Here is a 26,016-nt window from a genome sequence, read left to right as displayed (position 1 = left end):
TCAACTAAAAAAATGATTGTTTTCTAAGCATTTAGTCCGTGTCCGGATGGATGAAGAATACAGTTCTGTGTGTGAATTATATCCACAACTTTGGACGATGACTACAAGAAAAAATCCTGTCCCGAGGTCCTGGGCTCGATTCCTGCAGAATTGATGTGAAATATTGGTTTAAAAGGTGATTCTGTATGAAATATTCTATTAACAAATTACAACAGGGATGGAGAATACCTTAAATAAGGGAATATGAAGTCTTGGCATTTACAGGGCTAATGACCTGTTATTGGCTGGTTTAAGTGGCCACTTTACACACTGTGTAACATTCACAATTTTGCCTTTGTTTGAACTTCCCTATTTCTTCAACTCTTCTATTTGTTGATTTTAGTGAAGTTAAAGCGCTGAAATCCAGTCTTTCGTCTACGAAAATTTGGCCAAACTCAAATATTGTAATGAAACCAACTGGTGCAAGAAGTAGTTTAAAAATTGAAAAATTGGTTTCAGGCGTTGCCAAGTATGTAAAGTTAAGTCAGATGAATCTCTTCACAATAATACAGGTTTAAGCCCTTTAACTTCACTAGAATCAACAAATGGAAGAATTAAAGAAATAAGGATGTTCAAACATAGGCAAAATGGTGAATGTTACACAGTGTGTAAAGTGGCCACTTAAACCAGCCAATGACAGGTCATAAGCTTTGTAAATGCCTGGACTTCCATATTCCTTTATTTAAGGTATTCTCCATCCCTGTTGTGATTTGTTAATCTTAATGATTCACGAGGGGGTGAAATCCAGTCTTTTGTCTACGAACATATGGACAAACTCAAATATTTTAATATTTTATTGTTTCTGCACAGGCACCTGAAGCGTACCTTTACCTTCTATGCAATAAAACTGATCAAGATACGCTGCGATTGGACAACCAATCCCGTACCTTATGCACCAATGGGATGGGTGCGGATAGGGGAATTATGATAATTAGCGTTTGTGGAATTTTAGTTTTCATTTCAATAAAATCACTGTTTCGTGAACAAGTTTATGTGAACAAGTGGAATCATCTCCCATCCACCATCAAAGATGTTGCTACATTATCTCTGCTTAAATCACGTCTGAAGAATCATCTCCTTTCTTTTCCTTAATCTCTCCTCCTTTCCTCTTTCCTCTTTTTTCCTTTTTCCCATTGAGTAATAATTTTGAACTAAGGTAATTTATAAACAAATACGTTTATTTCTAAATTATTATGAAAATAAAACTTTGTGATTAGTGTTCCACAATTTTTTTTTCACAATTTAAAAACTCATCGTTTTATATCACCCGTCGATGGGAGGAATGCTCTTCCGAAACTAAAGTTTTGTTCTTGTAAAATAATAAATTATGTTACACTTAAAACAAAGTTTTATTTTCATAATAATATATAATGAAGTGTTACGGAGTGAATGCCGATTCAATAAAAAATATAACGTTTATTGCTATTTCTATATATCTTTGGCTTTTTATTCTTTATTTTTTATTGAATGCGTTATGTAACTTGAATTATAAAAATAAAATTATAATTTTATTGGTTAGTTGGAAGAAATAACCATTTGACAATAAGCCCGCAAATGTACAAATAATATTTTTTACAAAAAGTTAGGTAAATAAATAATAAATCAGAAAGTGATAGATCTATTTTGGAAAATTATTCTCCACCAAACCAAAATATGCTCTACTCTAATGAAATTACACGACCAGAAATGCTTTCACTAATTAATAGCTATTGAAATCCATTATTTCCCTGATCAGCGGTACTAAAACCTCCAGTAACACTATTTCCCGGCTTATCGCCAAACTTCGGTGTAAATTACCATATATTTGAATTTAAATAGTGTCGAAACATCCTCCTAGAGTTTCCCCGAATATAACTGCCATGTTCGCCAAACAGAGAAATAACCTTACGCCCTTACACGAGAAAACCGGAAACGAAAACTTTTTTGGATTAATGCAAACGTGTTCAACATATCAAATATGAAATTGCCAGCAAATCCTTAGTCTATATTCCGTAAAAATAGATTTGATTGCTGGGTTGTAAAATAGAAATTAAATAAATAGAAAGGTGTAATAAATTGTAAACGATATTAAATTAATTTTTAAAAAGTCAACACGCAATATTATTAAATATTTTGATTAAAACATCCAGAATTTTTTTGATTAATCCTTTCAGACCTGAATAAATTCCTGTGGATATAAAAAATATTTTAATAAATATGAAACAACTTTGTTTCATATTAATTTTGTAGTAATCAATAAATTATATAATAAAAATACTATTTTATTTAAATAATTACCATTGACCGGGATTTGTCGTGACCGACGATGTTTATTCACGATAATATCTGATCATTGTTAAAATTTATAAATAAAAGTTGAATAAAACCAAAAACGCATTTTTATTATAATATTTACAATTCAATTTCACCAAGAAATGTCAGTAGAAAAACTCAATTGATTACAAATAATAAAGACAAACTTATTGCTTTAAATATCTAATAAAAAAAAAACAACTTAAAATTCAAAATATTGTTGAAAAATCTACCTGGTCTAAGAAGAGGTATACAAATTAAAAAATATTTTCAGGCATTGCCTAGTATGCATGTGAAATAATTTAATCAGATGAATCTCCAACGCAACAGTAAAGGTTTCAGCTCTTTAACTTCACGAACGTCAACAGATAGAAGAATCGAAGGAATATGGATGTTGGAATACAGGTAGAACGGTGAATGTTACACAGTGTGTTAAGTGGCCACTTAAACCAGCCAATGACAGGTCATAAGCCCTATGGCATAAGCCCTATGGCATAAGACTGCTATATTTCTTTCTCCAAAATGTTCTATATCTCTATTGTAATATGTTAATATTGGCAACTCTCTAGGGGGTTGAATCCAATCCTTGTCTGCGGGAATTTAAATAAACTTAAAACACTGTTTATGTTTATTAGGTAAGTTTAAATGTACAATTTTTTATATCTTTATGGGAGATGATAACATCAGGTTAGTATTATTATTTTGAGGAAATACAATATAAGTAGAACTCGTTTGCTTAATCAGCAGCTCATTTTTCTGTTAGGAAAGTTCGTGATTGGAGTTAAATTAAGATTTAGCAATATGTGGGAAATACAACTAGTAATTGATTAAAATTGTTGTCAATTGTAAATTTTGTTGGTCAAATAAAACAGAATAAAACTTAACAAAGGAACAATACTTTGAGTTTGTGGCTGGGTTTCTCCCTAAGGAGTTATTAGGATAATTTCAATTTTACCAAAAAATTATTTTATTATTTTACTTAAAAATTAAGCTAATAATACGAAAAACATTATAAAGCACATAAAAAATACGTTTTTTTTCAGACATTTATTTAAACATTATAAATTTGCATTCATATTGCCGTGTGTTATTTATATCCAAATTTGTAAAGAGTAAACCAAGTAAATAATTATTTACTGATTAACGCAAACATAGTCTAAAAATTTAGTCAAAGATAAAAATTTGGATCTGGATGGATGTCGCGTCGCTTGAGGTATTGTTGATAAATCTTCTTAAGGATATTTTTGAATGTAATGTATTTATTCGGATTAATAATTCGATTTGATTCATGTCATAAATTGTTTTGTTAAATGTAAAATAAAATAAAATATACACTATTATAAATCTTTCATCAACTTGGTGCAGTTGGCATCAGTTTCGAATGAAACGATCGCCTGTAAACAAACACTTTTCTATATAAATATTGACAGGCAACACATTCTGTATTTTTGAACGTGTAAAATATTCCAATATAATCTAAACACAATTGACATATTTACACAAGAAAAGATTTTCAATTTTATATTTGATTTGAAGAAGTACTCTGAAAGCGCATCTTGGAAATTGAATAGTAAATTTAAATGATGTGGGTAACACACGCCCAGCAATTTGAATTGTGAAACATGTCGAAATAAAAATATAAAGTTTTAATAAAAAAATATTATAATACGAATTCATAAAGAAAATTTCTCAAAAATATAGAAATGATATTTTGTGTTGCCACGACGCGCTGCGCAGTGCCACTCTAGTGCGGTTTGACCTTAGGGCTTCGAATTTTTTTCCCCTTTTTAACATATTCATTTACGGGTTTTCGTGCCGTGTGTTGTTTGTACTCTTTTCTGGCGTTTCAGTTTGCATAGCAGCGTCAATCATCAGGGTTAGTTGATGTTATTTGTGTAGATATATCGACGGTTTCTACGTTTACTATCGAATCTGTATTTTGCGAAATTACCAAGAAAACAGAAATAACTCTTTTTTTTATGTAGCTATCAGATACTGTAGCCAAACATGTGTCTATTGTATTTCAATAAATCTCGCAAAATGTAGATTCGATAGTATGCGTAGGGTTTGTTGATATACAGGATAGCCAAATACTTGAGTTTAAAAAAACGCAGAGGGTAGAACACCCCAATGGCTGTAAAAAACGTTAAAATGTTTTGAGTAAATTGTGAACCATTTCTAAGTTATTTTTAAAAAAAAATTTTTTTACTTGATTTTGCTACTGTCATCTGAATTATTATGTTTGGATATTTTTGATATTTGAAATACGATATTTACTATTTCCAAAATTTTTTTTTCATCATTTTTTTTTTTACTTACAATTATCTAAAATAGTTTTGTATTTTACTTCTGACTTTAAAAGCAACTTAGTTTCAAAAAACACCTACAGTGTAACTTTTTTGCAGTAATTTCTATGAAAACACTCCACCACTTCTTGTGTTGAAAAGATGAAGAAAAATTTTTCAGACTGGTTACTATTTTTTTTGTATTTTACGAAAGATTATTTATTGTTAAAGTGTTCGAACCCTGTCCCTTTACACCAGATCATAAAACAATAAATCAGTGTCAGCGTCTCCGATGCGCTGTTGAAAAACACTATTATTCAATTAAAAATATGAATTCAATAATACTTCCGATTGAACTAGACTGGTATTTTTTTCGAAAACGTAAATATTTATCCCGAAAAAAAAATCAAATGACGGTGGCAAAATCAACAAAAAAAACAATAAAGAAATCATATATCGGAAACAGTTTTACATTTATTCAAAACTTTTGCCATTTTATTACAGCCCTTAGGGTGTTCTACCCACTGTATTTTTTTTATGTCACGTGTTTGACCACCCAGTATGTAGCAAATAGTTCAGGTAAAAGTAAAAGCTAAATTGTGAAAACTGCCCAATACAAAAGGTTTTTATTTGGGTAGCAAAATATTTGCACCTTGCTTTTGTTATATGAAAGGTTTTGTATAATATTTTTTTTATTTTACATTGATATACATTTGTTATATTGAGATTATATTAGTAGACCTTGACCCTAGAAAGAAATTTATATTTCAGAGTACATACATTAAAGACAATCATACCTCACTTTGACGTACAGTAGATTACACGAAAATAGTGCACTTACCAGGGGGCTTATTCTGTGACAATTTCGTTTCGTAAGTTCGTTTGTTCGTCATATATTCATCTCACTCTAATCCAATCAAAATCGTATTTCGCTCTCATTCCTTCCTATACAATGCGACCGAATTCACAAAGCGAATAGGGTACAGAAAAAGGCCACTGAGCAGCACGGGTGAATCCTGTAAGCATTATGGGTCGACTGAGCGAATTGATTTTTCAAAATCGATCACGTCGACTCGACATAGATAATTTATCTATAGTTAATTTTCTTCCATCGAAGATATCAATAATATAAAACAAAAACAAATATCAGAACTGATAAAATGATGTACATCGGGATGACTGTCAGAAAAATTACCAGATAGAAATCGGACTTTGAGGCAATAATCTTAGGGAGACCAAAGAGTCACAAAATTCGATTGTTAATAAAAACTATCGAGATTTACAAACATCCCGACGATATAAACAGAGATGATGGGATGCGATTAAAATCATCCCGATACCCAGTTATAAAGAAATCATATAAAAGTGTAAATTGTGAAACGACATACATTTCAAATTTATAAGCTGCACACAGCAACGACGGCGACATGGTACACTTATAAGTAAATAGGCAGATATCATAAATACATTCACGGTACATAACTGTTGGATTCTATTTTGTTTGTTGTTTTTGTTGTTTTTATATTTTACTTATATAAGATTGTTCAGTTTTAATTCTACTTATATCAAACTAAAACATATGTCATATTATGTGTTGTATTGTAATTTGTTCACTGCTGTGATTATTTTTGTATTACCATTTTTGTAACAGGTTTTTTGAACCGTTTGATGAATAACGTTACATATCTACGCAAATAACATGAACCCCGACGATGGACGCTGTAATGCGATCAAAAATGTCGGAAAATAGTATGAACGACACAATGCGTAATAACCTAGAAAGACTCCTTGGGCACCTGAACTTTGAACCGCCTAGAAAATCTAAAAAATTTAGTATTCGTTTACTTTGATTATGACAATTTTATTTTCTAAAACGCATTTGTGATAAAAATATTTTTTAGTTATTTGTAGTAAGACTTCATCACATGTTTGAGAAATTTTAATGGATTTTAGTTTACATTACTTTGTATTTATGTGGACGAATAAATGCATCACTTACCCGCGTCCGGAGGTCCACCGGGGTCATGAGTCGGCCATTCTGAAAACTGAAAAATCTCATTTTAATAACATGTTTGTGCTTCGGTTATCTGGGCGGAAATATGTAGACGTATTTGCGCGGTGACGAAAACTTCGTGAAACTTTTGAATTCGTCCCCTCAACTTCAAAAAACTTGAATAAATATTCGACGCCTGTCATCCCTTTCCTCTTCGCGCTTTGAACATTATAAAACTTTGTTAAGTTAAGAACTTTAAAGATTAAGATATCTTATTCAACTTTGTTTCTTAGACGACAAATAAACCATCTTGTTTAGTCTATCACAATTAATTCGATTAAGATAATAAGCCATTTTCTGAATAAAATTACAAAATGAACAATAAAATATACGAGTACAGTTGTAATATAGCAACAAAAGTTTTAAATCTAAAGTCAGTAATTTGTTATAATTATTATGGTTGGCACGTTTGCCTTTTAATTGGAATGAGTTCCCAGGTATATTTGACAAGGTTGACAAAAAAATTGATTTTGACTGTGGTTTTCCACTGCAATATTTAATTAGTCCTGGACAGGCACCTGAAACGTACTACTGATCCCCTTATTTTTAAGCAACAGATAATCAAGTTACACAGCGTTTGGTGTTCCAATGCAGTTCATAATGTACTGCCGTGTGCGAATGGGGAGATTTAAAAATATTTTATTATTTTTTATCATGCACCGTTTAACGTCTTTTGAACTTGCCCCTGTCTCGAGCTGTGCTTGCGGAGATAACCATCAATCGGCCGAACACATCCTGTGGCACTGTGCGCTATTAGATGATGCCAGAGATGAGATGCTTAATGGTCTGACAGGGGTCATGCGACCAGCGTAGAATGTGGATCTGATGGCCAACAGTACGAATTTTGCACAGCTTTTTTCGTTCGTCAACGAGCAATTTTTCCGTATTTGTGGGCACCGCCTAGGAGACTTATATCCTCAAATGCGGTGCGGTATGTGGTGGGCAAGCTGCAAACCAATCCCCAGGATTGAGACTACAAAGAAAAGATACTATGCATATTCAAAATGGCGTTTGTACAAGATGTAAAATAATTAATTTATGATTCTTCCGAAGACCACATCATATCTGGAATATTGTAAACTCCCGCTATTACAAATTTGGCCGTGGGGTATTTAATTCGCAAATCCGTCACCACGTCACAATGTTCTTCATGATGATTTATATCCGAAGACGGTGGAATATAACCGTATCTAAGATTAATAATGGAATAACCCAATTTTAGAGAGACGCAAAAATGTCAAGTAATTTCTCTTCGTATCTGGATTCTATTCGATGCAAATCTTTTATTTATACCAATCTACTCAACCCTCTATTGATTTCATACTGGTATTTTGGTTTCTGTCAGATCGACATTTTAAAACGTTGGTAAATCCAAACTCATTTGATGATGATGATGATGGATACCCAAACAACATACAGTTTACGGTCAATACAATCCTTTTTACTGCTTTTCAAGGGTTTGACTATGTTCCTGGACAGGTACCTGAAGCATAAGACGGATCATCTCGCCTTCAGGAATATGATTGAATACGCTAAATTTGATTTACCAATACAGTGCCCTATACACCACTGGGTGCGGTAAGGCGAATGATGATGTTTTTTTTTCAAACTGAATTTAAGTTTGACAAACTACAACAAGGATGGAGAATACCTTAAATAAGGAAATATGGAAGTCTAGGCATTTACAGGGCTTGCGACCTGTCATTGGCTGGTTTAAGTGGCCACTTTACACACTGGGTAACATTCACCATTTTGCCTATGTTTGAACATCCTTATTTCTTTAATTCTTCCATTTGTTGATTTTAGTGAAGTTGAAGAGCTGAAACCTTTATTGTTGTGAAGAGATTCATCTGACTGAATTATTTCACATACTAGGCAACGCTTGAAAACAATTTTTCAAATTTAAACTTCTTCTTGGACCAGTTGGTTTCATTACAATATTTAAATTTGTCAAAAATGGTGAATGTTACGCAGTGTGTAAAGTGGCCATTTAAACCAGCAATGACAGGTTATAAGCCCTGTAAATGCCTAGACTTCCATATATCCTTATTTAACGTTTTCTCCATCTTTGTTATAATTTGTTAATCTTAATGACTCCCGAGGGGGTGAAATCTAGTCTTTTGTCTACAAACATTTAGACAAACTCAAATATTGTAATGAATTTAAGTATTCACTTAATGATTTTCGTCAAAAACCTGTCCTAAATAAATACACGAGAAAGCCCTGATTTCATTAAAAGTTTGTTTTGAAAGGAGAAAAATTAGAATGTTTTATTGTTTGACGTTTTTAAATGGAACATTCTTGGAAGTCTGCGGAAGTAAGAAACATTGATTTCGTGATTATAATTACATTTTCTTTGTGGGAATAGCTAAAACGGTGCAACCATATCTGCCATGTGTTTTGTGCAAGTAGTGGCGACAGGATCTGACGTACTATTACGTAAGTGCACTTCCACGTTGAATGCTGTCGTTTCGTAAAAGCAAAATTCATTTTTACTGGTTAAGTGCCGTAAGCGTGTTAACGCGCGCAACGTTCCGTGCTCAGAGGGTTGACCAAATAAAAATAGCGCGTAAAGATGCACGCTTTTGTTCACGATTTACTAGTAGACCCAAGTATTCCAAACTATTTTAGATTCTATACACTCGGAGACCGCCATTAGAATCTAAATGAAATACTAGGAAACGAGAAATTATTAAAATTATCGACATGACGGCGATTCAAATGAGAGCTGTGTTTGACGTTTAACACGCGTCGATAATGCTGGGTTAATAGTTAATTTTGGGAGTCCCTTTGGTGTTGCGTATTATTTTTTTAAATCCTGTTTTATTGTGAATTCGGATTTTATTTCAATTTTTTCAAAAGGTTATTCGACAGTGATACATACTTAAAAACATAAATATTTTAGTCAATACAATTTCACATGCATATATAGTATATCTCACATTGCAGAATTACACAAATTAGATGGAATTACATTTGTTGATATGCTGATTTTTTTTATTGTTTCGCCGCAAGTAGTATTGTTAATTTCTTTTCTTTGTGTTATAAAATTATTCTTTGTGGACAGAAGAAATAAAATTTTATTCAATTATCACATTTCGTTCGATTTCAAAGTGAAATGCGCGAGTCTGTATTTATTTTATTAATTCAAAATTACACTAGTTTAAATATCAATGAACTAACTAAGACTTTTTTGGCTGTGCCCGTGTCAAGTTATAAAAATTAACAATAAAAAATACATCATTAAGTTAATTCGATAAAATTATTAAATGCGATGCAATAGAATAAAAATCCAGTAAAACAGGGTATAAATAATAAATAATAAAATTCGAAAGAATACAATGAAAAACAAAAAGATATAAATACTAAAATACAAATTATACAAATTTAGACAAATACATAATCAAATACACAAAATAATATTTTCATAGAAATCAATTGAAAAAAAAAAAATATAAAAACATAACTGAAATAATAATTGAGATATGGTTTTTAAAAACTCACTCTTTACTAAAGTAAGAGAAAGGATCGATAAATAATATTCCAAATAAGAGTGAGAACTAAATTAAATAAAACAGAAATACGTAATGAAAAAACATAAGAGTATCAATATATTATATAAATCAAATAAAAGTAAAAGTATGGAAGGAAAGCAGATTTGTAAATGTTTGCTAATTTGTTAATTTTTTTTTTGTGACCTAAATACGACGTGTTCAAGATTCATTGTCTGTTATTAGAAACCCTACTTAAGAATTAATTACTGTTTCTATGGATAAAGATTCCTTAAATTAAACTTACTGATAAAATATTGTTTTCTTCTACGGACTCAAAATGGAATGATAATATGAAAGTACGATGTATCTATGTATGAAGATACAATGTATGAAATGAACGATGATGAATGTATGTGGCAAGCGAAAACCCTGACATTTTGCGTAATTTTTAATAACGGTTTTCTGAGGCATTGGCATCTTAATGATACATCGTGTATTTATCTGGAGAACTGAATATGTTCATCTAGATGAGTTTTACCATATCAATAAAAACTTTAGCGTTTTTACTCCACAAACAATAAAGATGGAAGAATTGAATAAATATGTATGTAAAAAAATAGAAATGTGAATTGGCCACTCAAAACAGCCATTTCTGGGAGGAAAAACAATTCAATTGTTAAGCATATCTCATCTTGTTAGTCCTCTTTTAGTATATGCCTCCATGATCTGGTTTGCCTTCTATGTAGGAAGGATAAATCATATCAAATTGGTGCAGCATCGTCTACTAAGAAAAGAAACATGGATGTTTGGCCTCGAGAGGACACCTACACTAACGGAAAAATGGAGTAAATGTTAAAAATCTCAAGTCTACAAAAAAGTAAAAACAAAAATTTTCTCCATATTTATGTTTAATTTACTTATTTGATAAACCATAATTACTGAAACCAGTGGCATTCAATGTTCCGATTCGCCAGTTGCGAAATAATCATGTGTTGTTCATTGATTAGCACAGCACAAACTATGGCTTGCATTCACCAATGTTCCGATTGTGTCGCATTGTAAACTCGAGATAAAATCTTGAGTTTTTTGGTGTAAGTCTTTCTAAATATAAAAAAATCACTAAGAAAGACTAAATCTTCTTTTCCTAGATTTAATTTTCTTTAGCTGTATTTTATTTCTTTTTTTGCTACGCAAAACATGCGTAGTAACAATCAGACAGATGTCATATACACCGACTATTTCAAAGCATTTGACAGGGTGAATCATCAAACTTTAATTAATAAATTACGGTACATGGGTGTCAACGGGGATTTATTCAGATGGTTGACATCATACCGATTTTTTTTTACCAAGTGTAACTATTGAAGGCTATAATTCAGACTTTGTAACCATACCTTCTAGTGTATCACAGGGTTCTCACCTAGGCCCTCTACTCTTTAATGCATATACTTATTACATAAAAAAATGTTTTGAAATTTTAAAAATTATCTCCTTTGCTGATGACATGAAAATTTACGTCTCTATTAAATCTCACACTGACTGTCAAAATGCAAGAAGATCTCGACAGACTTTTTCAGTATTGTAATCAAAATTTACTGGAATTAAATATTAGTAAATGTCATTCATTTTGTATTTCGCACAAACAAACGACAATCAGCTATTCTTACTCTTTTATACCCCGATCTCTATAACAGATAGTCGAATTCGCGACTTAGGTGTTATTATTGATACAAAACTAATGTTTAATATTCATATTGAATCAGTCCTGAAAAAAACATATAAAATGGTCGGACTTATTATGCGAGTATTGAAACCATTTAAACATGCAAAGACATATGAAAAACTCTACCAAACATTTGTTCGTCCCCAGCTAGAATACTGTACGCCTATTTGGTCACTTTACTATAACAAAAGTATTAATAGACTAAAAAGGGTCTAACAATTTTTTTTAAGCGGGTTGACTACTGGTCAAACATTAACTTCTCTAGCCATGCTGAAAGTATGCAGTACCATGAAATAAACTCTCTTAAAAATCAAAGAATAATGTTAGACCAGTTATTTTTATTCAAATTAACAAATGATAAAATTAATTCTCCTAACCTACTTGAAAGACTTCAATTCCGTGTGCCATCTAGACCGACAAGGCAAAATTTTCTGTTTTACACAGAAAACGCGTCAACAAACTATTTAAAACAATCTACAATACCTAAAATATGCGACCAATATAACAATATATTTACCGAGGCGGATATGTTTGTGACAATGTATTTAAATTAAGTTAAAAAAATATAGATATTTTGAGAGAAGCAGATATTTAACTTTATTGTTACTTGCATATTTTTTATTTCGTTTCTTTTACATTAATTATTTTGAACATAATTTAAATTATTGTAATAAGTGTAAATAAGTTTTTTGGTGTGTACATGACTCTCTTACCCAAGTATACAAATAAATTAGCAATATTTGTGTACATACTGTTTGTATATCTAATAAAATAAATTTTCATTGAACCTGTATATATTATAAAAAAATGAATTTACAATTGTTAAATGGACTTAATACATCCGTAAATAAATAAACAAATAATTTCCACATTTCGCGCTTTCATCACCAGTTATTATTGATATCCGTTTCCGACATTCGCTAAGTGTGTTCGTCGGTACGTGGGTGTGTGGTTTTCTTCATAAAAACAGAGTAAGTCGAGAAAACATATCCAGAGATATTAGTGTTACGGCGTCAGGAATAAAACCGCTGATTTCCACAATGTCGACAGCTTCACCCCAACGAGGGTAATTATTACGAAACTTTCCTGCCTGGTGGAATTACAAGAATAAGGAATTAAATTATTTGTTTCAGAAACAGAACATGTGGCTTTTTACTTAAAAACATTACTCTCGGTATTGAATGGAGAGGTTAAATCCATAAAAAAAAGAAAACAAACTATTTTAAAACTTATTTGTGTCTGGGTGGATAAAAAATACAGTTTTGTATCTGAAATAGAACCAAAACTCTCTGCGAATGCTTTTAACTCGATGGCTACTCTCAGGTTAAAATCCTAATAAAGAAAATCGAGAGGAGACAAGTTCACCCCGTAGTGTATTAGCTGGCGCATTCACCAACCTTATTTGGGATCCTGGGTTTGATACCTGACAGGATGAATGTGAAAAATTGATTTTCAAGGTGGTTCTATTTATACTGCAGAAATTCAATATTTCTGGACTGGTACCTGAAGCGTAAGACTGAACACCTTACCTTCAATGCAACAAAATTGATCGAGATACCCTGCAATTGAAGCGTCAACGGAGCAGCCTATGCACCACTGTGTGCGGTTTGGATTATGATGATAACAATATTTTTTGAAGTTGCATTATTAAATATTGTAATATGTTAATATAAACAGCTCTCCAGGGAGTTGAATCCAGTCCTGGTCTACAAAAATTTGGACAAACTTAAAATATTGTTGATAAATAAATATATATGGGCACAAACGTTTTTTAGGAAGAAATTGTTTCATAGAAATAAACTGAAAACTACCCAAAGTACCGTACAAGAAAATTTTTAATAAAAAAATTAATGAATTATTTTTTACATTGAATCTTTGAATAACCGGAATTTCTCATTTTTGCCTAAAACGTGCAGAATTTTTTTTTAAGTGAAAAATTATGACATTCAAAATTTTAATTAAAAAAAACTATAAAAACACCGAATTATTAAAATATGTAATAAATAGTACGTGGCGGAATAATCCATTTTCATTTTAAAATGGGAAAGTGCGTTTGTTTGTTTGTTCGTGTTTCCTTTACGTTTGAATGGATCGACCGATTAGCGCAATTTTTTGCGAAAGGATGGCTAAAGAGGTGAGAAGTAAAAAAAAAATAGTTATTTCTCATACCAAATTATAAAAAAACATTAAATATATATATATAAATATATATATATTTATGTCAACAATGAACAACATTATATGAAAATGAATAAGCAGTAAAGTGGCACCTATGTCAAAAGTAATCAATTTGAAATTAATTCTACAAATTTCTTAATTGACTTACTATAAATATGGTTGGTTTGGTTTACTTTTTGTCTTGGTTTTGCCGTAGGACTTTGAATTTGAGAACAGAATAACGATGCTGCGTCACTATAGATAAACGGACAATATTATTTCTTTCATAGCGATAGTTGGAAGATCAAAGTACTTTCAATGCAGATCATTTCACCGGGAAAATACTTATCGATAAACAAAAACTCTTATAAATAAACGATACAAATAATTAATTACCTTTGTAATTACTTCCTATTACCACGTGAGCAATGTAGTGGGTAAAAGCTAGTAACGAAAAAAAAAGTTAAATAACAATGAGAGCGCCCACCCATTTTCGAAACCTCCTCATAAAGACTAGCGTCTTTTTAATTTCACACATTCACCATAATTTTTTTGTACACCAATTTATCGAAAATTTAATATTTATTTATGATCAAACGTTAAAAAAATAAGAAACATGGAAACTTTAAAAGTTTCAGATGTAAATTATGTTCACAAATTTGAAAAAGCGGCCTTTTAAAATGTTCATTTTATAGTTTTTCTCTAATGACCGATTCATTTCTAGTTAATAATTACAACAGGTGTGAGGTAAATTTTCCCCGAAAGACTACCCAAATATATTTTAACCAAATTTTGATCTGTAATTTCAAAGATTTTTTCAATTTTATCTTAAAATCTGTATTTTAAGCACCCGTAGTCTTAATTAATTCTTTATTATGTTTTAAATTAAATGATCAAAGTCTTTAATTTTCTTAACCTTTAACGGACGTAACATTATTACCTTTGTTCGTAATATTAAATCGTTGGATACATCAGAAAAAGGAGTTAAGTTTTAGGCAATCAAACATAATGGCTTATTTCATTTATGGAAAAAGGTTACCAGAAAGCGGTTTTATGATTGAAAAATCAAATTAAAATGCCTTTTAAATAAATATTTTCAGGAGATTAAATTGCAAATATTATTTTTTCAGGTAAATAATAAGGTCCTGCAATTTTCATTCTTTAAAAGCCGTTTATACCTGGAAAATAAAATATTTTTATGTACTAGAACTTGACAACAGCAATTTGTAAGACAAAAAATACTCTAAGACAGATATAGCCGCCGAGATAGACGGCCGCATTGTCCCCGTGTGAACACGCACGGACTAGACCTTGTGACAATACCGATTTGCTCGACGTGAATGCGTTGCTCCCTCATATTTGTTCTGTAGAAAATAAAGGCAATTTTTATTTATTTTATTATTTGGTTCATTCCTTAATAACAAGGAAACATCAAATACTACAAATACCAATGAAAATATGTAAAACAGATTTAGGAAAATAAATTTAAATTTTACAATCAATTGTCAATCAATTTCAAATTAAAACGGTCACAAACGAAATTCAAAATTTAACCGTATCATAGCGTATTAGGGCCGTGGCCAATGCAATGGACCGTTTTCGCGGGAATCAAAAATAATAAATTAAAAATATTTTTCATGCTACTAATACCTAAGCATTCAAAATCATTCGCAAACAAGCGGAGGCGTATAAAAAAATCTTCTTCTTCTTTTCCACATCCACTTCTAAGTGGAGCATGTGGACATCACCATTTGCCTCCAGGAGACCCTATCGCCTGCCAGCATTTTCGCCTCTTCCCACGTCAATCTAGCGCTCCTTAGTTTCGCTGAATAAAGTCAAAAGATTGTCATCGACGGCCTTCCAGGACAGCTTGAGCCCGCAGGTTTAAAGAAGAGGCAACTTGGGTTTAGGTTCTCCTGAGGCATGCGCAGCACGTGTCCAAGCCAGGTCCACCGCTGCATCCTTAAGACGCTCGTTATAGGAGGCTGCTGCGTCCGTTCTCGGACTTCAATGTTAGTGATAAAATTGAACCACCGTATACCTAATACTCTTTTAAAGCACTTACTCTCAAAACTCAAAAGTTTGGTGTTTTGAGCTTTGGTTAGGTGCCAAGATTTGCACCCATATAGAAGTACTGGCATTATACAGGAAACACTATACCTAAGCATTTTTTATTTTTATTTACTCGACAGTATTTTAATAAAAAAAATATTACTTATTAATTGAAAATTGCAAAAAAAAATCGTGGTATTTCCCTATTCCGATACATCTTTGTTTAAAATAAATAATATTGTTCGTGAATTCCATCGTAATAAACACCGTCGTATATTTATTTTCGCAGTGCTTACGTCGAACTGAGGCTGATTTTTCGTATTGTCGCGCAGTCGCGACTATTTACTGAGCTGGGACATGACAATATTGTTAAATATATTTTATTATCCACATGTAAACGGTCCTTTAGAGCGGTAATTATTGAATTATTTTTACGTTCTCTGGAGATCAATGGCGTCAATCAACTACCATTAAAATGTATTTATTTATTACAAAAAAGCAAATGTGTATTACATAAAATAGTAATGTACCCTAAGCTTTATGATACCGAAAACCCTGTGTTGAGTTGGGATACAACATAATAGAAAGTGGAAGCAAACATATGATTTATAAATATGAAAATTAAAACTATAACATAAATACAAATTTTGTATCACTCCTCTGTCTAGACAACAAGCAGCACTATGTGAGGACCATAATACGTTATGATTAATGATGAACAAATTTATGCAACCGCAGCAGTCTCCTGTAATGGTCTCTTCCGCAAGACGAAATGCAATTTCAAATATTTAGCTTAAAGACGGCTCTTCTTTAAGAGAACTCTTGTGTATAAGTTGTGTCTGCTTTTTCCTAATTTAAAAATAAGCACCAATAGTAAAACGAAATGGTAAAGGTTATACGACATTCAAAAGAAATTTTTGTTGCTCGACAAGACAATTGTATTTGCTTTTGCGTTATATAAATATATTTTTATTTGATTACCAGGCTCCAAAATGGAATGTCAAATAGACAAGAGTGAGCATTTAAGATTTATTTATTTACTCATTCAAAATTACACTCATTTAAATATAAGTGAACTTATTAAGGTTTTTTCGACTGTGCCCGTATCAAGCTATAATAAATAACAATAAAAAATACACAGTAAAATTAATTGGATTTAAATATAAGGACATGTGATGCAATAAAATAAAAATCCAGAAAAAGGTAAAAGTAAAAAATAATAAAATTCCAAAGAATACTATTTAAAAAAGATAATCAGACATAATATATATATATAAATAATAAATATTTCAATGCAAATTATAAATTATACAAATTAAGATAGTCAAATTTACAAAATAACAGTATCATTGAAAATAACACAATTAAAATGTTAATTGAGATATGGTTTCTATAAACTCACTCTACAATGTAGTTATAAATAATATGCCAAATAAGATTGAGTGCTAAATTAAATAATACAAAAATACATTATGAAAAAACAAAAAATTTAAAATATATAAAAATCAACTAAAAGTTAAAGTATGGAAGGAAAGCAAATTTGTCAATTTTTGTTAATTGCTTATCTTGAACTACAAAAAAATTGACATTCTTGTTCCCATCGATACTTTTTATTTGCGTTTAATTGAGGGACAAAGCTGCTCGCGATATTTGCGCAGTAAACGACGAAGATGTTTTGAGTTATTGGCTGATTTTTTGTAAAATATAAAAGAAAATACAGAAATTGTTGTGTTCTCTTCATTCAAAAAAAAACGGATACAACGTATAGAACATAGATGCGAAGGTTTTTAAGGTCACTGTTATCAATATGTTTTATTTTTAGATGATACCGTGTGTGTTGAATTTGTTCCGACGTTTCGGCTACTAGAAGCCATCTTCAAGGTAGACGTACGTGTTAAGTAGAAAAAAAATAGTGTTTAAGTACTCGTAATTCGTACCGTACCGCAGTCGGCAGTAGGCACATTTCTATTTGTTTTTGTAGTATGTAGTACTGGGAACAATCTTGAGTTTAATTTAAGCCCGTCGTCTTTGTTTATGTTATTTGGGTGTCTGTGTATTTCAATGGTCACTTACATTATTTGTGCACTGTAATTACTGGGTTTATGTAAAAATTTTGGTCCAAAGGTGAAAAAATGACTGGTGTCCATAAAGTAGTTGCCAAGGATGTGATAAAATGTACATAGGAAAAACAGGGCGCACAGCAAAGAAAATGATTGACAAACACAAAAGAGAGTGTAAACTTGGGCATCCTCACAAATCCGCAAAAGCGGAAAACTTTATAGACACCGGACATTTTTTCACTTTCAAACTAACATTTCTACATAAATCGAGTAATTACAGTGCACAATTAATCAAAGAGGCAATTGAAATACACATAAACCCAAATACCATAAACAAAGACGACGGGCTTGAATTAAACTCAACATGATTCCCAGCACTACATACTACAAAAATGCACTTACTTTTTTCTACAAAACACATAGTTTACCCTGAAAATAGCTCTTGCAAAACGTCGGAAAAAATTTAACACACATGGTATCACCCAAAAAAGAAACATGTTGCTTACTTATAGTATACTAACAATCATTATTATCTTCTTAAATGGCAAACCCGTACAGATAATATAAGATTAATCTAATGCATATTTTTTTAACTAAATAATTCTTTAATTTTTTTCTTTAAAACGGCGATTTTGTATGTAAGGACCTAATAATATTGTGTAATGTCTGTTTGCAAATAGAATTATAATTTTCAGAACCAAAGTCCGGAAAACTATGTATCTCTACATCACATTGAAACGCCATCTTACTTCGAAGTCATATTGTACATCGTATTTCATGGATTAAGTTTGTATGGCACTTAGAGTTACATCACAGTACTTATTAGTTGAAAAGTCTCCAGTTCGGCGGAGATACTAAACTATTAGGAACTTGTACCAGGGCGTTCCCGAAATCTCAACCATTTACGGCACATAAATTAAATTTCGTAAAATACATAGGGCTACGTCAAATAGACAGAAATTAAGGGGATAGGCGGTGTCTGAGAAATTTGATGAATAAGTATTTGAACATTGTTTTTCTATCACCCTCTCGCAAATGCCTCCCCGATACTGTGCGAAAAAGTCAACTGCACGTCTGACTGATTTTGCTCTACTAAAATCGAAAAAATCGACGTTTCGTTGACCCGTTCCCGCACCCCGAAACTTAACCAATTTGTCAACAATATTTTGAGTTAGTCCAAATTTTTGCAGACAAAGACTCAATGCAACTCCCTGGAGAGCTGTTAATATTAACATATTTCAACAAAGATTAAGAACTTTTTAAAGAAAGTAATATCGTAGTCTAGGCATCTATAGGGCGTGAAGTTACAAGGTAAATGTTACACAGTCTGTAAAGTGGCCATTTAAACCAGCCAAAAACAGGTCATAAGACCTGTAGATGCCTAGATTTATATATTACCTTCCCTAAAATGTTTATAATCTATGTTGTAATATGTTAATGTAAAGCAATATGGTCGTTTTTTTTAAAGATAGTATTGGTACGTTTTCCATTTTCCGAAATTATTTTTTGGATTTGTAGAAGATGAACGACAAAACTGGACGACTTTTTGGGTTTTTGGATGGATCCAAACTTCCACAGTAAAACATAAACAGAAATTTAAAATTATAGAGATACGGCAATGAAAAACTTCAGCCCTACGGGAAATTGGATACAAAAAATGATTTTTTGCGCGCGGTAAAAATAAGAGCATTAAAGTGTACGGCAAAGTTCCTTGAAAATTTACAAAAAAAATGATAAAAACGAACTACTTTGAACGACGTCTCTAGTTCATTTAAATCAACCTGTGATAAGATACTTATGAAAGATTTCTGGTATGCTTACCACCAAAGGACCAATGGGAAAAACTAATCGAGAATAAGCGGAAGAGTACCTCTGATGGCAAACGCGGAGTTATTTCAGAAATACAAATCTTCAAAAAATAATCGAACTAGTAATATAATTTTTAAAAATTGAAAATAAAAATTGGCTTAGTTTAATATTCATTATAAAATTTATTTTATTTTATTTTAAATTTAATAGTCAATATAGTAATTAAATGCAGAATTGAGACAGCAAGAGCTGCTTTTCATAAAATGAAATCCGTCTTCTGCAATGCTTATCTTAACGCAAAGATTGGTAAAATGTTATGTGAATGTCTGTATTGTTGTATGGCTATGGCTGTGAGACTTGGACTCTGAAAGTGAGCACTACGAATAGGCTGGAGGCTTTTGAGAAGATATCTTGAACAGACCTGATAACGAACTCATAAGTCTTTAGTTGAGCTAGAATGTACAGAGAACTCTTAACCACCATAAAAGTTCGTAAAATTTAATATCTGGGGCATATAATGCGTGGAGAAAAGTACCACTTGCTTCTGTTAATTTTGAAAGGCAAGATTGAGGGTCACAGAAGGGCTGGAAGAAGACAGGTGTCCTGGCTGCGAAATATACGAGACTGAACTGGTTTCAGGACTGTGGAGCAGATTTTCCGAGCAGCACAGGACAGAGAGACTTTTGCCAGAGTGATTGCCAACATTGGGAATACCTGCCAGGGCACTAAGAGAAGAAGAAGAATAGTCATTAACAAATAAAAAAAATAAAAAACCCACTGAACTTCCTCATTGTAAATATATATAGTTTTCAAAAAAAATCACTGTACTTGTATTATAATCCAGGGAAAAAATACGGTAAATCGTTTGTTTGAAGAAAAGTCAGACCGCCTTTCCTTTTAAAAGGATATGCGGCGACACAAGCGCCGTGGCGCAGTTGGTAATACAGCTAACTGTGAAACTAGCATCGCACTTCGATTCCCGCCAGTTGCAAGAAAGAAATCAAAGAAAGATTTTTTTTCAATTGGTCAGGGTGTTGTGGTATATTTTTCATAACTTTCTACAGTATCATATTTCCCACCTGCTAATAAGCTTGTCATGAAGAGGTTTAGCGGTTTATTTCTTTAAAAAAAGAAACGAAAACGGTTTAATAAATATGTAATTTAATGCAGTTTATCTGTTACTCTTTCGCTGATGCCTTCCAAAATACTGTGCAAAAAAGACAACTACTCGTTGGACTGATAATGCCTAACTAATCTACAAATGCGAGGTATTGTATTCCCGATTCGACAGATTTAGATTTTTTTTAAAAATGAATCGGGTTGTGGTCCTGTGGCTAGTGTCTCGGACTCATGGACCAAAGGTCCGTGGGTCGAATCCTACTCTAGCCCAACTTGATTCTCATTTTCTAATAGTGAGTTATTTACAACTCGTTGAAAATGGCCCTCAAAATTAAATTTATTGGGCAAATATTTCGTTTAAAAAAAATAAAAAATATCAGAAATAAATGTTTTGTATCGGCATGTTTCGTTTCTTTTTTTAAAAAAGGAAGGTCATTTATTTATTTATTTATATGTATGCCTAATGGGCATTTTTAAGTAAATATTCATACATCGAAAATTATTATAAAGAAAAGTAGAAAGACACAATGGTATATGGTTATCATATTTGTATACCATAAGTCCGAAAAAGACGGATTAAACTAGGTGCTTTTAAAGGTTTTTGGATAGTCCTGGCTCGGATAAAAGACGATTCATTAAAAAAAAACAAATAATAGGCACTTGCCAAAGGTAGATATTTAAAGTGTGTAAAAAAATCATCGCTCGAGTCTCAAAATCCAGGAAAACATTACAAGAATACGTGTGTATCAAAAGTCAGATTGACATTTAAACTTTAACATTTCCTTCGAGCTTAGTACTGCATAGGTTACTACATTGGCGCTCCTATTGCAGAGTATCTAAATAATTTTTGAAACATAAAAAATAAAGTGATCTCTTCAGTTTCAAGTGCCAGTCTAAGGTAAAAGAGAATGAAATATTGCTCCGTACAAATATCTTGAAAAAATGATGCACCTCCACCCTCCTAGGAATTAAACCCGGGACTTCAAGCCGTTAGACGAAAATAGACTTATCTGTTCGATTTCTTTTAGCAGGATATTTATCTGAGAGTAGCCATCGAGTCAATAACTCTCGTGCAGGGTTTTAGTTCTATTTCAAGAACGGAATTGTATTCTTCATCCGCCGGACATGAACTTAACGCTAATAAAACAACATTTCATCTTCAACCCTTTGGTTATAATTTTCTTGCCAGGATAAAATTAGAATATTTATTGTAATACCGTCTGGCGACGAAAATACCAGACTATAATATCAGTTTAGTTAAACTTTTGAAGGTGAGATTAGCTAGTAAAAACTTGACATGTCCTGCTTGGCTTCAGACAAAATGTAAGTTTTCCTAGGGCGTTTTGAAAATTGGGCACAAAAAATTACTAAAGCTTGAAATGAAATACACACTTTCATATTATAAAGGTACTAGTGACAAATTTATAGCAGATGAAAAAGTTGTATATCCTATTCATCTGTTTTACAATATACGTTTTGATAGAAACATAAAAATAACAAGTTCCTTTGCTAATTGATCTAATAACTGTCTAGTTTATTTATCAAATAACTCTCTAGCTTATTTATCTAATAACTCTCTAGTTTATTTATCTAATTATTTTCTAGCTTTTTTTATCTAATAACTCTTTGGCTTAATTATTTAACACTTATAAGTTTATAAATTTGTATAAACCACTTTAATTTAGAGTTATACTTCGACCGGTTTCGAGGTTACTGCCTCATCGTCTGGAATTAAACTAACTTATAATTACTCAAATTTATAAACATATAAGAAAAACATATAAAACAATACAAATATTAAACATATACGTGTAAAATGTCATACCACAAAGTGAAAAATGTTTTTGATAACAATAATATATTATTAAAGTAAGCCTAGCCAAGTTCTCTCGCTAATGTTTATCAAATGCGTAAAATGAAAAATGTACAATGAAAGCAGGAAAAAACTTACACGCGTTAGGCGTCTACAGATACAATTCTAAAATATTATTTTTTGATATACCAGTAATAATTTTACATTACATCTAAGCAAACGGATATAATGGCCACTCTTATGAAATTTCGGAATAAGGGTAGAACGTTTACTTTTTTTGTAAATATTTTTTATTTTTTTATTTTTTGGGGATATAAACTGTAATGCATGTAACAAAAATATAACAAATAAAATACCCAGAGAATAAAACCAATGACAGATATTCACAGAAATACATTAAATACACGTACAATACATACTAGTGTGTTTGTGTGAGTGTAAGTGAGTGAGAGGGTGGGTGCTATATTGGAATGGGGGTGGACATGTGTGTAAATATTGGACAAGTGTCAAGTGTCGAAAATATAAATGTATATAAAATATTAAAAATTAGAGATAAAATATAATAAAATTAAATAAAATAAGATAAAATAAGACTTTATTATTGAAACTAAGTATAAGACAAAAAAGCATGTTTTATGACGCGCATTTTCAATGTTGTTTATTTACAATCAAATGGATCAATCAGGGGAAGGTTCAAATTATATTCACTAGCAAAACGTATAAGTGGAGAGTTCTGGGCATAGTTCGTACGAACTGCTGGCACATGAAATAGAGAGCTCGACGTGTGACGGGTGCGGTGGCCGGGGACATTTAATGATAACTTCGACAAAAGAGCCGTACTATCAAGGCGTCCACTAAGTATGTCATGAAGCACCCCCATGTCCAACAGTAGACGGCGATCTTCTAAAGTGAGAAAGTGGTGTTTTTTGCATGAAGACATATAACTCAGATCGGTATACCTGCATCTCCAGATAAGTTAATTTTAATAATAATTTTTATTATAAGTCTACTCTATTATGTAATTTGTACACATCAGACATAAACAGAGAATGCTATCATCATGGGTATCAAAAAGAGTCTTAGATGGGCGCCCAGAGGGCAGAAAATAGATCGGTTGACTGAAGTTGTGATGGAAAGATGACATAAAAAAGGATGCATCCTAACTTCTAGAAATATCTAATAGGATAGTTGCAGCGGATGTCGGAAGGAGCTAGAAGCGATAGTTAATGGGAGGGGCTATAGCGCCATTGAAGAGATGAGTGAATGTTCACTAAATTTCTGAGTGTCCAGGTGGATGAAGAATACAGTTTTGTGTTTAAAATATAACCGATTTGGTTTTCAAATGCCGTCAGTTTTAAAACGGTAATGGTGTTTAGCTTTAGTGCTAAAAATGGATAAGACACAAAGCACAATAACCCAGAAACTCGATTTGCATCCGAACAGCCAAAAAAATGTAGGAAATTTAATCGCAAGATTAAACATAAGGACAGTAAAACTGTTGCAAGAAAATTAATAAAAGTTTACTTACTTTGACCTTCCGTCCTCTCCGGGCTGCGATTTGCCTGGACTGCCTCCTTAGGGCCTCCAGAGGTACTCGCGGGCCCCTTGTCGGGTCCTCTGGCTCTTCGCTCCTCTGTGGAGGCCTCGATCCTCGCACTGACTCACTCCCACCGAAACTGGTAGGAAATTCCACAAATCCAACTCACTTTCACTAGAAGTTCACAGAAACACGAGCAATCAAATGAGATCAAAAATTACTTGTCCGAATTCCACAGCGCACAGCGCAACATAAAATTTAAAAGTATACGTAAGTTTGTGAAATCGCCCGATAAAACTTAATCTACACACGTTAAGGTGGTTAATTTTAAAAAGTCCATTAAGTTTTTAGGGTTTATGTCGAGTGAAGAACGATGGCAATTCGTTTGATGTTGTCTTCTTTAAGTCGAGTCGATTATACTTCACTAGAACGGCAGTTGATCACCATTGCGAAGGCTCGTGGCGCCATTTAATCTCCACGGTGAGAATTTGTTAAATTGCCTTACTTTGTCTCTGGAATTACCGTAATGCAAGCTCTGTGGCCTCACTGATTACAGTGTCTCTTGTGGCAGTTTTATCAAACACCCCGCGATTACCATTCAAGGCTAAATTTCACGGGAAAACACATTTATCACAGTTACAAACGATAAATAATAAATCTAACAGATAATATTTAACGGCGAAGTATAATAATTCTTACATTTAATAAAAACACATTCTTAGATACGGTAGTAATGGAAGCGTATTAAAAATAATCTTATGATTAGATGTCTATCCTGAAAAATCAGTCAGTTATTTAATATGGATGAAATATTACGAGCAGAGCTTGGTTTCCGATTACTCGCGATAAAAATACGTCTGAGAACATTAGAGAATACTTGTAATAAGCCACTGTGGTAGGGTAGAGATTATGTACAGGTGTACCGGGAGTACGTTATGATATTTCCAAATAACTTTGTCCCATTTCGTTCAATCTGAAAACAAAAGAAAAACATTATGTCGCTTGATATCTAAATACTTATCGTAATAATATTATGGCTGGCATAAGTATCTCGTAGAGTTTACCATGTTGAGGATAATTTGGGGGAATATGTAAAAGCGGTTAAACATTTCCAGTGATATAATACGCACTTATACAGCTGGTATAACCACTAAAACAAGCAAATTTAAGCCATAGTTCAACAAATAGTATATTACAATATAACCTAAACTTTATTGTTAACACTGAATCGAAAATTAGTTCATCTGGGGCGTGCTAAAAGAATGGCGGCATTCTCCACTTTTTTTTTGTTTTGAACGCAATAAGTGTTTTTTTTTGTACTTTTTCCAGACGGCAAGGATAATTTATTAAGTTTTTGACTTAATTATTGTTGCCAAAAGTTACTCTTTGTGTAAAGGATTGATTTGAAATGAATTAGTTTTAGCGTAGTTTCAGGTTTTTGTTCTGTAACGTAAAGGGAACTGCCGTTGTTTTTGCGGACCTAAATAAATTGATTTTAAAACATACAAGATACTGCCATTTATGCTCCGAAACCTTTGCAGTTGTCAATAATATTTTTGTTTCACCATCCATCGCTATAGCTA

The 26,016-nt window shown here is 32.1% G+C and overlaps 1 protein-coding gene across 17 annotated transcripts in view; it reads right to left on the bottom strand.

Annotated features, from left to right (window-relative positions):
- Positions 1-25,033, bottom strand: part of LOC148281159 (transient receptor potential-gamma protein-like) — a 369,353-nt gene extending 344,320 nt beyond the window's left edge. For 13 of the 17 annotated variants that reach the window (XM_088227175.1, XM_088227177.1, XM_088227184.1 and 10 more), the window contains exon 1: positions 6,616-6,655. The gene's annotated coding sequence lies outside the window, so the exon portion shown is untranslated. Of the gene's footprint in view, positions 1-6,615; positions 6,662-24,424 lie in introns of those variants that run through there. The other 4 variants (XM_088227187.1, XM_088227188.1, XM_088227189.1 and 1 more) reach the window with 2 other exon arrangements.
- Between the last annotated feature and the right edge of the window lie 983 nt (positions 25,034-26,016).

Source organism: Micrasema longulum, unplaced genomic scaffold, assembly GCF_059751315.1.
Source record: "Micrasema longulum isolate JH-2025_06_02 unplaced genomic scaffold, ASM5975131v1 h1tg000490l, whole genome shotgun sequence".
NCBI lineage: Eukaryota > Metazoa > Arthropoda > Insecta > Trichoptera > Brachycentridae > Micrasema > Micrasema longulum.
The sequence above is the reverse complement of the archived record's forward strand: the minus strand, read 5'-3'. Positions and strand labels throughout refer to the sequence as shown.